The 19,219-nt window shown below is 36.5% G+C and overlaps 1 protein-coding gene across 18 annotated transcripts in view; it reads right to left on the bottom strand.

Annotated features, from left to right (window-relative positions):
* The window catches only part of ADGRL2 (adhesion G protein-coupled receptor L2), a 381,557-nt gene that overhangs the window by 198,427 nt on the left and 163,911 nt on the right, over positions 1 to 19,219 (bottom strand). For 15 of the 18 annotated variants that reach the window (XM_087960532.1, XM_087960523.1, XM_087960526.1 and 12 more), the window contains exon 1: positions 14,726 to 18,686. The exons of the other annotated variants lie outside the window; for them this stretch is intronic. The gene's annotated coding sequence lies outside the window, so the exon portion shown is untranslated. Of the gene's footprint in view, positions 1 to 14,725; positions 18,687 to 19,219 lie in introns of those variants that run through there. 18 annotated transcript variants of the gene reach the window in all.

Raw genomic sequence — 19,219 nt, 5'->3', positions numbered from 1 at the left:
CACAAACCGTCTTTATCTGAAACCATTATTAATAGGGCTTTGTAAATCATCAAATAGGGCATTTTGCATGTGAGTGATCCATCCCTTTGGAGTCACTGAGACACCTGATTTATGCATCAGAACTTCAAAGAAACTATACCAAACAGCTGTGGCCAATTCTGTTTCATAGCAATCCAGAGGGGCCCTTCACTAGCAAGTAAAGCACCTTAACAAATAATTTGCACAAGCCTACCTGTTACTGCTGACATTATAAACAGAATTATTTGAACCAAACATTTATCTTAGATGGCCTCATACCTGACTTGTGCAATTGTATTTGTCATCAATAGGTCACAAATATCTTAGCTATATAATTATAAATCAATCAAAAATCATTCTAATAAATTGAGATATACAGCTATCTACAAATATGTAAGGTTAATCAACACAAGGTCTGTCAAATCAAGGTGAAATAATTAATTTCATCTTGATTTTTTTATTCTGTCAATGGAATAGCCTCTTCTGTTAGCAGAAGCCAGTGTGCAAAAGCCAATGTGCTTAAGTAGATGACAGGTCTTTATGATACAATCTCTTTTTGTACTCAAGCTAACGTGTAAAGTCATATAGGCACGTGTGGGAAGTAAGATAGTGCCCAACTCTTCAAAGTATCTCTTCAGCAACCAAACCCAATGATCATTAAAATAAAATATATCTGCAAATTAAGCATACTCCAAACTTGCCTGACACTCTTGTGCAAACAAGCAATTATATAAGTCAATTCTTTATTCCAGCTAAGCCTTCAAAAATGACATTTTAAATTGTCTATATGTATCAGGTAAGATAGTAACAGGGAATAAGAGAAAAGAAAGAGCCCCAGAGGAAGAATTCAATTTGGAACAAAGACTTTAGTCAAAATTTGTGTACTGATTGTGGGATTTTTTAAATTGGTATTGTTATTGTATATTTACGAAGAAGCTATGTGTTGCTGCTGTTATTACTATTATATGTAGTAGTAGTAGTAGTAGTAGTAGTATTGCTAGTAGAATTAGTATAAAGCAATAACTTTTTTTTTATTCCATTCAATTGTGTCTGATTCTTAGATAAGTCCTAGTAGTTGTGTCAGCAGTGCTTTTCAGAAGTGGTTTACCATTGTTTCCTTCCTAGGGCTGATAGAAAGTAACTGGCTCCAAGATAAACTGGCTTTGTGCCTAAGGCAGGATCACAACTTACAGCCTCTCAGTTTTTATCTAGCCCAATGCCTTCCTTAACCATTAGGTCTCATAACAACATTACATATATGGAAAATCGTACTATTCATTATATTCTTCTTTGTCAGGCAGCAATTTGAGAACAGCTCTCTCTCTCTCTCTCTCTCTCACACACACACACACACACACACACACACACACTCACACAAATAAAAAAAAAGCAAAACAAATAAAGATGTTTTTTTTCTATTTTTCCTACCACAATATTGGGACTACACACCTCTTAAACAATCTGCTCAAGATAATGTCTTCCATTTACCAAAGTTGGCGGGAAATATATGAAAATGTTAGTTTATGTCACCTTTTCTGTTTGACTTACAAACTACTTACTTTAGGAGTTTCAAAGAATTTTAAGCTGTGGGAACTGTCCTCAAATGGCAGCCAAGCTTTTTAAAAAAATAAAATAAAATCTAAGAACAAGACCTGCCTTTTCTGTAGTACCGCAGAAAAATTGCTATGGATGCTTCCAATTGCATTTTTTGTCCCTTTTCTTTCACAAAAATCACATTAGGTTCTTTCAAATTCCATGAAACTTTTGGAAAAATCCTGCTGTAGAACGAAGTTTTTATGAAGGAGAAAGAATATGAAAAGCCAATAGATAACAATAAGTTTATTATTCGATTTATTTGCTTGATAAAGGATGGATCAAAATTAGTAAGATCCACAATTCCATATACTCTATTAGTATTTCTGGGTCTTTAGTAAATCTTTCTATCATAATTCTATTGATATATAATTGATTAATGTGGCTAACATTGTTATTTTCTTAGGAAAATGTTCCATGCAAATCTGATACCATATTGCTATGATAATACATAAACATGCTTAGGAATGATAATTTCTATTCAATATGATACAGTAAATCTCTTTATTGGAGAATGACCTATTGCAAACCTGCATAGTTTCTCCACTTAAATGGCCATTTGGTGTTATAATAACAAGCTATTTTTATTAGCAAAGATTAGTCAATTCAAATAATGAATCAATATTAAAATATTGATTATTAAGATATTAAGAGTAATGTTCTTAATATCATAACACCTTCTGATTTTAAAATAAATTATAACCCAAAATACAATCATTCTCCTAAACATTTTACACTTGATGTTTAGCACACTGCAATAAAGCTATAGAAAAAAAAAAGAACAACAATTGTCAAACCAATTTTCTGGAAGGATTGTTTCAAGAGAGGATATTGCCGAATGCTATTTCTGTTTTATGGAATTTGAAACTACACATACAATTTTGCATCAACATCATACTGAAGAGCACACAGGATGCTATGAACTATTTTAAAATGGGGGGGGATCACAATTTTTCTGCCTAACCAGATATTTATTTTAAACACCTTTGCTATTTTCCTTCTTGCTTAGCAAAGTAAGGAGTCATATTTATTTATCTTACAAATATTTCTTCTATTTCATGATTTTATGGGTGACTTTATGGATTTATTATATAAAACTTGCTTTGGTATTTGAACCCTGTTGTAAGTCTAGTAAGTATAACAATCAATTTCTTTATTTTAAAACAGTGATATTAATTAATAAAAGAATATTTTATTGATTTAGTTCCTTATGCCAGTTGGAGTAGTCAATATTTATAGAAATATGCTTATTAGTCATAATTCAATACTTTCACTTTTCCATTAACTTTAATTTCTGTATTTATTAAAACAATAAGAGGTTTGCTGCTGTATTTTAAATGTTTAGCAATTGGATGTCATGTTTAATTATGGTTTACATTAATTTGTCAGTTAAATTTTAATTAAAAATGAAATATTAAGCATTCACATTACATTTGTATGCAATAAATCTAAAGAAAAAGAATACTGAATTTACAAAATTCAAAAAATATAGCATTAAATTAAGGTAATAAAAATCATGTGCTTTAATGAAGATTAAAAAAATCATTTAACAATATTACCTTGACTTATAATTGTTTTCCAAATATTGTTTATCATTATTGTCAATTATTGTAATACAAGTAAAGAGTTCATACAATTACATTTAAAGCAACTTATAACTCCTGAGAGAAGAGCCTTTGCCCCAGTTAGAAGTAAAGTGCTAATCACAAATATGCCTATAAAAATATAGTCTTCCACTCTCCAGCATGTTTCCACATAAACAATCTGAGTAATCTAACAAAGAATGCTATTAACAAACAGAAAACTGCATTTATGCTGGGGAGAAGGAAATGTTTTATTCCCGAAATACAATGATTATTTAGATTATCATATATACAAGCTCCCTCTGCAGGTAATGTGAAGAGTTGGCAAAAGAGAAAAGAAAAAACCCATGTAGGAAATGTAAAGTTTATCAGAATTCAAACAAATTGACAATATTTTAGAAAATTCTGAAAGCTATCTCATTTCTATAAGCATTACCTGATGTCAGCAGGTCCTGAAGGAGGCATCCTGATTTATTTTTAATTTTTATTTTTGCTCTCTAGGTGACTCTATACAGTTCAAAGCAGCTAAGCTGCTTCTGCACACCAACATGCAAAAGTCTCTTTTCTGAAGCCTCAAAAAGTCTTTTATGGGTAAAAGTAAACCAACACCGGACCATCCTGAAGTGGAAGGACCACCCAAAACAAGTCATCACTTGCAGGCTAAATCATCTTCTTATCCAAAATAAACAAACCCAGCATTAGAGCTCTGTTTAATGTCCCTCTGTCACCTAAACCAAAACTGATTCCATTTGGGATTAACTCACTGGCTCAAAGTTTAGCATCAATTACACTGAATACATATTCAGAGTGCATATTTTAAGAAAAAACAAGCACATAATTTGAAATGAGAATAGTATTTTGGGGGAAAACTACCTGTTCTCATAAACTGTTTTTATTTTTTCTCTTGCAAATGAAAAAGTTATATTCTTTTCCACAGGGGAAAAAATAATTTCATTTTGTTTGATGTACAAGTTATAACTGTTGTCCCTATCTAATGATCAGTATAATTTCAATAAAGTTCAATCATATTGTGCCAAAAGTGCTAGAGAAGTCAAATGGATCTATGGTTAATAACCAATCTACACTGCTGTTTAAATTCTCAAAGAAACTGTATTTTACCAGAAAACTATAATATCACTTTTCCCAGATGGAAGAATATTTCATTGTCTTTCTAAAAGAGTCCATTCTTATCTCTCAGTACAATGTATGTATTTCTATTGAATTCAGTGAGGCTTTCCATGAGATAAATGATGTATTCTTATACAAACAGACCAGATTTTTGGGTTTAGTATATTGACTTTAGACACTCAAGTTTAGTTTATCTGTTTGGCATTTTTTTTTCTATTAATCAGGAAATCACTAGTAGCTTCCATTTAAAATTCACTTTCTGATTTATAAAATTTCAATCTTAGCAGTTTGAGTGTAATATAGTTGGTAATGTAGACAATGCTACTAAAGGGGAGAAAAATGAAATTTACTATCAAATTTAAATAAAATAACATCGACTGAAAGAAAGAAAATAATATTTTAAATATAAAGAATATGGTAAAGATAATTAAAGAAAATTGTTAAAACAAATGCATAAGGGCTTTCAGGGTCAAATTATAAATTAAATGTTTATTTCATTTTATATTTAAGCATATCTACAAAGGAACATTTCTAGTTATTTTGGTTATTTATTATTTGTCATGTACTCATTCTTTTTTACTATTTCTAAGTGATGTGTTCCTGTGGACATTAGCCAAAATTTAGTTAGTCACAACCAGATATGTTGGACTACAATCACGTAAGTCAGAACACTGAATCCAAATCACAGTGTAAGTTTAATAATCCAACACACAGATCAGGAAAGAAGGACAAAGTACAATAATAAGGAAGGGTGTATAGGTAGAACAGCCATTTCAAAAACAAATGAATCAGGTAGCATTTTTGAAAACCTTAATTAGTCTCCATATTTACATAGTAAATATAAACCAAAAGAGAAATCAACCATTCACTCTAGAAATTCTGTTCTTTCTTTCCTAATGTTTTTATTTTGTCCATCAGCAACAATGCATTTTCAGTTGCTTTTCTGCAGGTGAGCAAGATTCTTGAATACATCAGACAATTTTTTTTTTTAATGTAGCAACAATGATTTCAAAAGACATTCATCAAGTACAGATATGCACACCCGACACTCAACACAATCAGGTCTTGTCCGTCAGTGAAGAATATTTCATCAGAATTAAAATGCAATCACAGTTCTTGCTGAGCCTTTCATGCCACTGAAAGGGCATGAAACAAAACTTTTAGGAAAAGTATGTCTTTGGGGATCAATTTTATTTATCTAGTTCAAAAGGTCTCTATATCATTATTTGCATTGAGCCAGCAAAATTCTTTCTTTAAACCCTGACCAAAAAACAACAACCTTTTTTTAAGCATAGCATCAAGCTATGACATGTCAAAATGGCAAAGACAATGGCTGAGTCATATCAACGATCATGTTCTATCATGAAATATCATGAAATCTGACAGAAGAGCTTGCCAAAAAAATGCCACCCAACAACACTTTAAATGGAAAAACAGCAGAATCTGAACATTGCTTTCTTTGTTTGTATGTATGTTGTATGTATTCTTATACAAACAAATTTGGTGGAATCACTTTTGGTGGGTGGAGTGTGTCAGAAATTCTTGGCATGCCAGTAAAGATATCGTTCCCTCTACAATTTCAGTTATGAGAGCCACTGCTTATCTAAGCAAAATAATACAGGCAACTACACACAACAGAACAACAGCAAACTTGAGAAAACTCAGAAAATTCTTCACACTAAAATCCTTAAGGTGGGGGCGGAAAGGGTGAGCAACTATCTAAAAACAGCTCAGGGAGACTAAGAGTGCTCAATGACTAGAAAGTAATTCAAACATTAAATGGAAAATCAATGATAGGGGGATAATGGCTCAATTCCTGAACATTTGCACTTCATTCCACAACATTTTGTTGCAGATCCTACTTGTAATTTTAGGCTCAAAAATATCTGATATCTAATAAACCACTGGTCTCCTACATAACTGTGGGCTGAATTATGATTACTCAGTGTCAAAACTAAGAATTATTTCCCTTTTCTGAGTGATCGTAATTACTACCTACTCTACGTTACATAAAACCCTGCTCCAAAATCAATTCTAAATTCCACCTTAATTTAATTACCAACAATATCAACAAAACAAGGAGAAATCAAACTATCCAAAATAAGACGGTCATTCCTTCACTCAACAGCAAAGAACAATTTTAGTAGTAAAGGAACTTTAAGTATTCTGTCAACTGAACAAAATAATAATAAAAAAGCAGCCACAATTCATACAAAATACAGCAGACAGAAACTGCTGTGCCAAGAAAGCCTGGATGCAAGACTGAATTTGCATCAAAGAAACAAACTGAATGGTAAAGATTTTAAAATACAGGAGATGGCAACATGCTGAAGTTTCAATAAGCATTCTGCATATGTTTATAGTCGAATCTTATAAACTAAATTTTCACAAGTCATGAATCAAATTGTTGTAGTTTTAATAAATGTGTATGTCATGTCTCTGTGTTTATATATTGTATATCTATAATTGATAACACAACAGGATGTATTATATTTTGTTTAAAATGAGTATTTATTCACTGAAAATTAGCACATCCACAAACAAATGCTGATCTTATAATAATTATTTCTATGACAGGTTTTTCCCTGCTTTAAGAAAACTTGACTATTCAGAAAACAAATGGAAACATTTACCAACCTTTACAATATCATAAGAAGCTGAAGATGGCAGCAGGGATAGGGAGTATTAATAGTAGACATTTAGTACAAACTCAGTAGACATTTAGTACAAATTCCATTTTTAAAATGGATGGAAAAGATTAAAATATAATTGCAAAATTAGCAGAAATGATGTAAAAATTAAAAGAATGCATTAGCCACAAACTCTCTAAGCTAATGATAATTTATTTCAATATATTTGAGTTAGGTCTCTAATTCATACTTTATTTGAATTATCCTTTGTGCAAATTGTTGGATAAACAGATTAATTACACAGTGCAGTATCTAAAACACAAGATTTTGAACAGCCTTTGGTTTGCGTACAGTTCATTTTCGATGTTCTTGTAAAAAAAATTGGAAAGCACAATGCAATGTTGAACAATTGAAGTAGAAATGTTTATAAATCATGGGCCAAATTTAGTGGCACAAATCTATTTAAAAGTTAGTTACTCCTTCATTTAAGAGAAAACAAATAAGATACTTCTTGCAATACATTATAGGTAGGTAGGTAGGTAGGTAGGTAGGTAGGTAGGAAGGAAGGTAGGAAGGAAGGAAGGAAGGAAGGAAGGAAGGAAGGAAGGATCTCTCTTGCAAGAATTGCAGCAGATGTCAAATTCTTTTCTTTTCTTTGTTTTAAATATTAAAGTGAATTCCTGCTTCATTCCTGCAACTTCACAGAATATCATTTCTGTTTATAACACTCTCACCACAGCTCACAATTGTGTCCTGTTTATTCATCTGACTTCAGCTAAAGAACAAATATGTGCAGAAGAAGCTGATTTCATAATCCATCACTTAAATTCCTTAAATATTTTAATGTCACTGTCCTTCTATTCTAAGACATCATCCTCCAAAGATCCCTCACTTCTTCTCAAGATATGCTGCTCTACTGTCATTCATTGATTATTTTTGTGCTCTGTAGAGGGAGACATTACCTCTGGACTAGAGCTTACCTCAATTTTAACCTGAGGCAAAAATCTGGTTTAACATCTTTATTCAGTTGGCATTTGTCTTCCTTTTTCAGCTATTTTTTTTTTATTCACGAATTCAAGTGAGATAACTTTGTGATTCACAAAGGGGCTCTCCCGAATAACACTGTTGCCTTTTCCTTTTAGCTAAGACAGTCCTAGAGATTCAGTGAAGTAGGAGTTTATGTGCTTTAGGAAAGTGAAGGCAGGTGAGAAATGTTTCAATGAAAAAGCAAGACTTAGAAATTCCAACTTCCTCTACAGAGGCAATATTTTCAGGCTACCAAAATACAAAACATATAATCAGCAGACAAAATGTGCATGTTTGACACTACCAAAAACACTATCGCATACTCAAATATATATTTTACTAAAGCTGAACAATAGTTTCTGGAGTAATAAACAGTGTTTTCCTGTACTGATGGCATATATGTGTATATTATTAACACCACTCTGCAAAGTACAATTTATCTTTACCCTTTATTTTCGCTTGAAAAATTGATGATTGTCCATCTATCCATTTCAAAAACAAGTTCAATACTGTACTGATATTCATATTTCCATCAATGAATAGACACAAAATTGAACTTAGTAACCATGTCTCAGATAAATAGATACATGTTATGTGTAGTGTAAAAAATATTGTTGCACTTTGAGGAATAAAATTAAAGCAGTATAAATTGATACCTACTAGGCTCTTTATAGAGAAAGGAAATAGCTATGGTTGAATGTACAGACTAGTATATATTCTTCTTAGTGCATTAATTACTGCTATTCTTGGTCATCCTAAGCAATTTAGACAGTATAGGCAAGTTCCTGCTTTTAACAAGGTAATCTCATTTTTGTGGCTTTTCAATGTAAATTGATTTTTTTCCTTACCTGCTTTGATAATTGAACAAAATTATACAACCGTGGTGGGATTTTACTTACCAGCACACAACATATAAAATCTTCTGCAAAGATGAAGCATATTATTTCATAAAACTTCATTCTGTATAATTACACAAGTTGTATTTAAGTTGTTTCTGCCACTAAAACAATCAATAGTGATTCTGTTGCTATTCTGACTGCACTTTCCCTGCAGGTGTTACTTCTGTATTTACTATAATCTACCGCTATGTTTTTGATCATTACCTCTTTGGGTGTGTGTATGTGTGTGTGAGTGAGGGGAGATAGCACATTTCCACATAGTTGAAGAATTCACCGGTACAAATGCCACATGGGAAGGGAAATAATGGCACATGCTAATTATATACTATTTCTTTAACTTATAAAATGTACCATTTGTGGTAATGGTCCATAATCTTTCTTGCAATGTAATTCAAAACCTGCTTGAGAGAACATTTTTTCCTTAAAATAAATCTTAAATGTGGCAAGTTACAACGAAGTTTTCAATTCCAATTAAAGAACTGTCATCTCTATGTCAATAAAAATACTTATACATACAAATGCACTTCACAAGTTATTTTCATCGGAAATAAAGAAGCAAGCAGTAAGAAATAATGCATTATATTTTACTAAATTGATACAAGGGTATCATCTTTAATACATCTTTTTAAAAGTGCATTTCCCCAGAAGTTCAGCTAATATCTAGCTGTATAAAGAACTGAGTGGATTAACTACTTCATGCAAAATTATTAAACATCCATGACTCCTATTCATCCAGAATATTTTATATCTTTTAACTTTAGGGTGTGTTTGTTTTTTAAATGTATTATCAACGTCTACTGGGTTTTTCCCCACATATATGCCATGTTAGCCCTATGAACTATTGAGCCCTATGTAACTATTAGGGTAGATGGTAATTTCATTATTGTAATTCTATTAAGAGTGGTATGATATTTGCTAACTATTCTTCTGTGCATAGATTAAAAATTATAAGCCTACCCCAGTTACACCTGATTATTCTTTCCTAGCCTTCATCTCGTAGAATAATAATGGGTTCTAAAACTTCTTATTTGAAATTACTAATGCTAAATAAGCCTAAAATCCAGAGATTAGGTATAATATGTACTGTGAAACAGCTCATTTAAAAAAAGAATACATTAAAGGGAAAATGTCTCAAAATGACAGTAAATGCAATTATATTTGACACATACATTAGGGAATCCACAGTTTGGAAATCAACACTTATTTTAAATATCAATTCATATTGTTCTTAACTTTTTTAATGTATTTATTATACATTTGTATTTGTCATTAGGAACCCCAAATGGTATGTGATTTCACTCTTTTGCAAGCAGGTGCAAAATACAATAAATTACATATTTCATTTTGGAATATGAATTTTTGTCAATTAAAAATACAATAAGTAAATCAGGCTAAGTGCCAGATATTGATATGACAGAAAATCCATTTATTTAAATGTCAGTGTGTGTGTGTGTGTGTGTGTGTGTGTGTGTATATATATATATATATATATATATATATATATATATATATATATATATATATATATATATATGTACATACACATATACATACATACATATGTACATTCATACATACTTTTACTTTCATTTCAGCATACTTTTCTTAGTACATCTTAGGTACCCCTTTTTAGTATTTTCATTCCTGACATAGGAAACATGAAGCCATATTCTGAGGTACAAATTATGGACTGACTGCCAGGCAGATTTACTTTTTAAAAATACTTTACTCTGTTTATTTGAAGGAAGGATACACAGAAGCTCTCCTTGTTGTCTTAAATTAAGACTTGGAATACAACTTGCAAGACTGCTATTCACAAAATGGGCTATTTGCTTTGATGTTCTGTTAATGAATATGGAAGCTAAATATGTAAATATATGTACATGCATGTGAGGGAGAAAGAGAGGAGGAATGATTGAATGAATGTTTTAGTGGAATCTCTCAAATCAAAACCTTAAATAATTGGTTGGTTCTACTCCATATTGATGCAATAAGTTGATTTCTCCATCGCTAACCTCCAGAGCAACCTAAAATATATGTACAATTTCTATTGCCAACAGAACATAATCCACTATGATTAAAAATGGCAGCTTAAAACACTGCTGTGGCACATTAATTTCTAAGTGGCCTCATCTTACAAAATGCTGAAAGTTTTCATTCTGTGACATTATCCAGCATTTGAAATTGTCAAATATCAAAATCAAATCCAATGTGTCAAAATAATAAGATAATTTTTAGATTATCTCTATTAGCTCTGCAGGATAATCTATCTCCTCCATAGCACTCTGTATCCAAAGCAGAAAAGTTAAAAGCAATGTAAGTTTCCTAATGAAAACTGCCTCAATATATACCCTCCAAATAGGGACTAATTCAGGAAAAAAGGCAACTTTAAGAAACTATCCTTATATAATTTCACATTATCCTAAAAGACCCTATACAATCATGAAAGCTTTTGACAATTTCACAACAGCAGAAGTCCTCAAACATTAGATTTTTTTCCCCATTTTACTTCTAGATAACCTTTTTTGTTAATGAACAATTCTGAATATCAGAACTGTCTTATTATAAAACAATTGCATTTAAAATTGAGCATCAGAAGTCATATCAAAGTAAAGACTTGATAAACTGGAGAAATAAAAATAAGTGTGAGCGAACTTAGAGATGACAGGAAAGTTATTTTCGTGAAGCCTAATATATCTTCTAAACTCTGATTTCCTATGAATGATGTACTGAAGAAGTACCGCGTTCTGCTTCTCTCCATGTCTGCCAGATTGTGAATATTGATTTTTAAAGATAATGAAAGAGTAAAATGAGCTATCTCTTTTACTAACACAGGATAATCAGTATTACAACATATGAATAAAAGGGTGCAGATGCAACAGCATCTTAAAAGATAATTTGCAAATATTCTGTAAGCAGATGAAACAATCAGTCTTTGCTATAACTATTTGAAGAATATTGATTACACTACTTTCACAATTTTTGAGAATGGCAATAACAACAGCAAAAAACAAAACACCCCAGCACATATCAGTAACTTATCCATATATTGGTTATCTTTGTCATCATTAATAAAAAAAAAGCACCTAAGTATTCTTATTTTCTTGGAAGATTTGTCAATAAATTTACCCAAGACATAGTTTTGAAAATAACATTCTGTTATTTAGAAAATAACATTCTATGGAAAAACAATGCATTTCCTAGAAGCTGTACTGAAAGAAATATGTGCTCATTTTCAAAGGCTGTGAACAGAATGGTCTTTTATTTCAAAGACTGATTTGTGTGGATGTGTTTTAAGTAATTAGAAGTTTTTTCCCATTTCCCCCACCCCCCAAATGCACTGATATGTAGACTATATCCAAGGATGAGCCAGAAAGAAAAGGCCTCACAAATCTCACAAACAAAATAACTAGCAGATACCAGAAACTATGCAACTGTGGCTGCCATGAAAAAGGTCACTCTTTTTTCTTAGTATAAACCATTAATCAATGGAATATAATTGTTTGGCTGCTTACAAGGGCCAGCAGCATACAGACTATGTTCTTTCCTGGCATAATTACAAAACGGTAAAAGTTCAGAAATATAACCCAATTCTACCTCCCCTTTTTACCCCTTTTCAATTCCTCACTGCCCTTTGGGCCTCTGCTTTGGAAGCAAATGGAAGACAGACTGAAGTTTTCTCAATTGAGCTGAAAGCTAAGAAACCTTTGATATGCTAATGGGATCCTTCAAAGGGTAAGAATTCACACTCGCATTAATTCAAACAATTTGTGCAGAATGATGTGAAATGGCACCTCTTTTAGTAGCAAGTAACAAAAGGGAAGGAATCTGAGTATCTGAAGAAACCAAACAAGAGAGGATTTGTTCTGCAGGATTCTTTCTAACAAGGACAATATTTTTTGAAGGAAAAGAAAAACACACCTAAAGCCCCAAATAAGCTATTTTTCCTTTTTTGCCATACCAATTATATGTGCATCTAATAACTATCACTAGTATTATCAGAAGCAGTTATCATCTCCAATATATGGGCAAGCAAGAAATCTTCCCGTATCTGAAAGCCTCTGAAAAGGTAAGAGGTTTTTTCCTATATCCATTATCACCTTCCCTTAAATTTCATTGTGACTTTTCTTTTTGATATTCTAATGCTAAAAAGAAAAAAAGAAAAACAAATATCCTTTCAGGCATTTCCAGCACTCCACACACACACACACACACTTTCTTTGCATTGTCTCCAGGTGGCCCTAGACTTCTTTCCACAAGCAAAGAAGAAACCAGTCTTTAGGCCACAATGGGGGGAAAAAAACTGTTATTTATTGCTAAGTGGAAGCCTTTCTAGGAGACACGCAAAGCACAGCTAGGTCCCTTTTGCTTCCTTGTGTGATAGATGAAAATGTGTGTGCAACAAGTGGATCTCTCTATTCAGGGAGTGCAACTTTTCCCTTTCGATATGCCACTGAAATACAAGGAGGAACAAGAGCAGGCAGGGCCTGCTTAGGCATTCATGCAGCCAGATTAATGAAATCAACTGCCAGGCAGTTTCCTCTACAAGAATCTCTCTCAGTCAGGGAATCTGTGCTTCCACTAAAGAATGTTGGAGGAGCAAACCAAAAACAGAGAGGAGAAAAATCTCTTACAGTAACAGGATCCAGATGGCTCTTGCTGTTACTATAAAACTTGTAAGGCTGCTTTTGAAAGCTTTTTCTTCCATCTCTGAAGCAAGAAAGATCACCCAAGGAACTTTCTTACACTCACACAAGCACTAATCTCTTTCCATGGTGAAATAAGAACTTAAAACAGTTAGAGGAGGATGGCTGGAATGGTCTGTCCCCACCCCTCCTCCTTCCATACATTTCTTGTTTAGCGTTAGCCCCAGCTCACTTTGGCAGGCTTCTTTGCAACTGAAGTTGTTTAAAATCAGTTGTTTAAAACCTCATGCCTCCTGACAGGGAAGTATCACAGGGCCTCATGAATAGCTCTAACAAGCTGACAGTTATGCAGCAGGAAAAAAAATAAAGTTCCATCAAAATTGATGGTAAACGCTGCCACCGGATCAAATGGGTTAGAGTTGGGCAAAGTTTAGAGAGATCCCTCTCCTTGAACCCATCCAACCAATCCAGGGTCTGATGCCAGCCACCCACAAGAACAGGCATAACAAGAACAATCACCCCCACATTAAAGGTGCTTTTCCAAAACCTAAATTCTCTGAAAAGAGCCTTGTTGCTAAGGGTACCAATGCCTTCTTCTCCCAGGGCAGCTCCCTTGGCTTGAATCTGATCTACCTGGCTCTCCTTTTAAGTCTTTTCTCCAAGATGCCTTGATCCTGTGGAGTGCCACATCCACTTATCTTAGTTCACAACTAATTGCATTTTTAGGTCACTCTTCTTTCCCTGTTCCTTGTTTCACGGCTCTTGGGAAGCCCCACTGGCAATCACTGGTTTCTTTGCCAGAAGAAGGAAGGCGGTAGATTAATTGGAAGAAGTGGCCATCACAATCCTCCTTCCACTCCACACTCCACTCCATGGGCCTCACGTCCAGTTCTCACTTCTTCACTGGTTAATAAATAATACTCTCATTTATGTTTTTAAGGGTAAAATAGAAATGTTGGAATGAATGCGAATAAGAAAAGAGTGGGACAGGAAAGACTCTCCTGGCATCTCATGGGTGTATTGGCGGGGTTCCCTTTCCCTCCCCCCGCCCCGCAGGGAAAACAAAGGACTAGGGACGCGCACCCCGTTCTCCCACGAAGCCGCCCCCTCGCGTGCAAATGCCTCGCAAACCAGGAGCAAACAGGTACCGTAAGTACAGAAAAGCTCATCCCCCCCCCCCCACTTCGACCAACCTCGCTTACCTTTGAATTTGCAGCCAATTGCGAGCCAGGGTTTCTCTGGCATCTGGGTGCCCCAGAAAGGAGGTGCAGGATGAGTCCCTTCACGATCACGAGGGTTGGGCCTGGGAAGCGGCAGCAACTGAAGAAAGCCAGATCGCGCAGAAGGGTCGCCGGTCAGGCAAAAGAGCCGGGCTGGGTAGAAGTACAGAAAGCCGGGGAAACAGCTGGCTTCGCAGCTCGCTGAGCTGGGACACACACACACAAAAAAAAACGTACAAAAGGCAGCGGCTTCTCCTCTTCTTCGTCCTTCTCTCCCTTTCTCCAAGCAAACCCAGCCAGCCGAGGGGCTTTTGGAGGGGTTAAGTCAACATTTTTCCCCCGCAGTTCCCAACGCGCGCTGCTCTTTCTGTCCCTCCCTCCCTCCCCAAAAAAGAGGGAGGAAGACAAATTGGGGAGAGGAGGAAAGAAACGGCACAAGCCAGAAAGGAAAATCGAAACAATTCTTCCGGTACTCTAAAAGCACCACAACAAAAGAGAGCTAGGTGCAAAACCCACTGGATATGACCAGCCCCGGAGTCCTATATTTCTCTTTTCTTTGAGCAACTGGAACGATTGTTTAAAAAGAAAAGAAAAGAAAAACGGAAAAACAAAAGCACGATGCCAACAGGAGAATCAATTCGATCTTCGATTTCTTTTCTTCAGGGAGGAGGCGAAGGCGAGAAGAGGGGGGATGCAATTGCAATGCGCAGAGAGACCCAGGCATTAAAAGAAAAAGAAAAAAAATCAAATATTTTCTTCTAAGAAGGCAGGCTCTCTTACTCCGTCCTTTTCTTCCATCTTCTTTGCATCACCCTTGATGACATTCTGGCCTCTGGCAGGATCCAGTTCCAGCCCTTTCCTTCCTCGGGCTTCGCGTCTTCCTCGGATGCTCTGCTGATGCCTGCCTGCCCCGTGAAGAGCAAGAGATCAAGAGCCCCAACTGGCCGCGCTTAAAACCAAGGGGAGAAAGAGAGCCCGGGCATGAAATCGCCCCCAAAGAAGCAAGGAATGGAAAGGGTGTGGGGGGAACCCAATGAATAGTACCGCCAGCTCCTTTTCGTTCAGGCACCTCTCGGCGTGTGACTGGGGATTGCGAAGTCCTGACACAGACTCTCCACTAGCTCTGAACTGGAGCCACCTCCAGCCTCCACCTCTTCCAATCTCCACCCCCTCTCTCCCTTTCTCTTCTACCCACCCCTGGGCTCAGCTAATCATATAAACATATTATCGTGGAGAGAAACGGCGACAGCGGCAGCTTTTCTTCCCAAACCGCCCCCCCCCCGGCTCCCTCTAGCCCGCTTCCCCCCCCCCACACACACACACCCGTCCCTTTTCTCCCTTCCTTCTCCCGCCAAAACTAGGAGTTCTGGCAAATAAAAACAGATTAAAGGCAGCTTAAAGTACCAAACGTGAAACGGATAATCTAAAAGCTCGATCTGCCACCACTGGCCATTTTCCAGTCCATTTCAGCTTGCTTGCGGCGGCACCGCTTGGGTTGGGAGGGGGGGTGGAAAGAGGGAAAAGAAGGTGGGCTGGAATGGGAGAAAGAGAGAGGAACGCACACGGATCCGAGGAAAGAGAGAAGGGAGGGGGGACCGGCGTCGGTGTAAGCTTGAGCCGGTCTGGAGGTAGCGGCGGCAGCAGGAGACGCTGGTTCCCTTCAGCCAATGGCAACCGCAAGCTTTGGGGGCAGCCTCGAAGCGAGAGCGCATCTCAGGGTCCCAACTGGAAAGGCTGCTTGACCGCCGGGATCCCTTCCAACCGGTCGCGACGCTGCAGACTCGCAGACGCCGCGGCCGTTCGCTTCGCCGGCCCTCTCCGTTCCCGTGCACAAGGAGCGGGCGGATGGGCAGCGAGCGCCGGGCTCCTTCAAACTTTAGTCGCCGGCTTCCTTCTCTTGCCCGTTCCACCCCAGCCCGCCCTTCCCTGCCCGGATTAGTCCTCGCAATCCGAGAGGACAGCGTTTGCCGAACGGAAGCGGCGAGAGCGGAGTTCGGAAAGGGAGGGAGGTTAAGCGAACGCCGCGGGAGAGGCGAAGGCGGCGGGAAGCTTTGAAAGTTCGAGTCGCGAAGCTCTAATCGGGCGCGGATGAGTATCCGCCAGCAGGTTCAAAATGTCAAGCCCGTCCGCCATTCTTCACTCTGACGATTCGGGCCGCCTGCGATCGTGTATTTTACGTTGGGGGGGTAGCGAGAGGGGGCTTGAGCAAGTTGCCCACGTGCAGCATTGAGGGAGGTCAAGAGAAGAAAATTATACAAATATAACAACGACCCTCGCAAAGCCCTAGGCTCGCTCCTTCCTTCCTTTTCCTCCTTCCTATCAGTGTGCAAATATGTATATCGGTGCAAGATCAATAAAGCTTGTAAATAATTTGAGGAAAGGGTACTTTTCCCAAAATACTGTGAAGGGGCGGACCTTGTTTATTTCCTCACTAAATTCTTTCAGAGATAGAATTTCTCTCACTTCAGCACAAAGACAAACTCCATTTCAGAGAGTGCAACAGTGGTCTGAAAACTGGATGTTTTTAAAACTGCTAGGTCTCTGGATTGATTCACACATCTGATTTCACACACCTCATGGGATGACAAGTGTAGAACTGTTGCCCTGCAATAACCTGCACGGATCACACTTTTAAATACAGTATGTTACAGAAGAAATCAGTAAAGCAAAAGGTGTGTTTCATTTATCTGCAATATATTGGAAACCACTTATGAATGTTATATAATTAGAACTTTGGGCATTTCACTGCTCAGATATTGAAATGAAGAAAGTTTGAGTTCACCAGGAATGGATTTTTGTGTGAAGAAATGCAAGCACAGTTCAATTCTGACATGAGGATGAATCTTAGAATAGTAATGTTATTTAATGTGTTATGTAAGCATTTTGTTTCATTCTCATTAGTTATTCTTGATTCTTTGATCCAATAAGCCTGAAGTCTGCCCATTCCACTTTAAATTAACAATATTTATTGATACCAGACATGCCAAGATTATATTGTCTATTAATTATAAATATTCTGTATGGTTACTGTTTCATGTTTCTAGTAAGAATTTCAAAGCATAATGTCCCCCGACTTAATCAAATAACTTTGTGAGGTAGTTATTTACTAGTCTGAATATTCATAAACTGAACATGATTAGTTTTTCGCATGGATAAAGTCTAAATACCACGATGCTGAGGTGCAAATGTAAGAGACTGGAGAGAGTGGGCTTTCACAACAACTGGTTGCATAATTAGTTTCAAAACGTCTGGCTTTAAGTATGCAATGTATGTTACAATACAGACACCCTATGATCAGACCATAAGTACAATATAATTGTATCTTCTAGTCCATGTTGAATAACCATAACACATGGCAAGCTTGTATCAGGGCATGGATCTGACCCATGCATTTTTACCCCACCCCAGCCTTTTGGCTATTGTTTCAAAATGGATCACCACGTGTTAAACAGTGGTGGGATTAAAAAATTTTTACTTCTCTGGGCGTGGCTTGGTGGGCGTGGCATAGCTTGGTAAGCGTGGCGGTGGGCATGGCAGGGGATTTTATCTAACTGCTGGATTTTATCTAATTCATCATAAGAGAACCAGCCATTCCCTCCTCACTCCACTAACCTGCTTTCCAGCTCTTTTTTCCTGTGCAGGGCAACAAAAGAAGACCCAGCCGATCAGCTGAGCCTCAGGAGGCAGAGAATAGATGGGGGCAGGGCCAGTCAGAGGTGGTATTTGCCGGTTCTCTGAACTACTCAAAATTTCCGCTACCGGTTCTCCAGAACTGGTCAGAACCTGCTGAATACTACCTCTGGTGTTAAACCATTTTCCCCCTTTGCCTATACTATCTGGAATAGGAATCAGATTGTCCTCGCTTTCACCTTGCTTTTCTATGTTTGCTCTATCCTGATAGACAATGATGTGGAAAGCTTCAGGTCACTGATGTCATCGTAGATGTTGTAAAAAAAAAAAAAGGACAAGTGAGATGTTCACAAATAGTATGACATAATGCAGGATTTACTTGGTCTATTTCCATCCCATAAAAAAAAAACATAAAAGGACACTAAGTCATACACAAAATCTTAAAAGATAAAACATGGGTAGTATGAACTGTTGCAAGAATATTTTGGTTTTAAAGCCATCTTATATGTCTTAAAATTAAAGATACTATGTGTTTACTGGTATATATATTATAGATACAAAATAATTGCAGCTTTGCATATGTGAAACAACTGTAACACACCCATATCCTTATTGTCTAGCCAGGGCTTTTTTCCCCCATCCCTTCCTGTTGTATTTACTACAAGGCCCAGATTGGTATTCAAAAAGCTCTTGAATTTTCTCTGCTTGCTACCATTAATTGCCCTAGGGTCAATCTTCTGAAATGAATTATGTCAGTTTCAGAGCCAGTGCTCCCATATTAGCTCCACTGTGCTACTATAAATTGTCCTAGGGTTATTCTCCTTGAGTGACTTATGCAGTCCACAC

Source organism: Notechis scutatus, chromosome 3 (genome assembly GCF_049901735.1).
Source record: "Notechis scutatus isolate UNSWTSFEM ecotype Mainland chromosome 3, rNotScu1.2, whole genome shotgun sequence".
In the NCBI taxonomy this organism is placed as follows: Eukaryota; Metazoa; Chordata; class Lepidosauria; order Squamata; family Elapidae; genus Notechis; species Notechis scutatus.
Note: the sequence above shows the minus strand (reverse complement) of the source record. Positions and strands in the feature narration are given on the sequence as shown.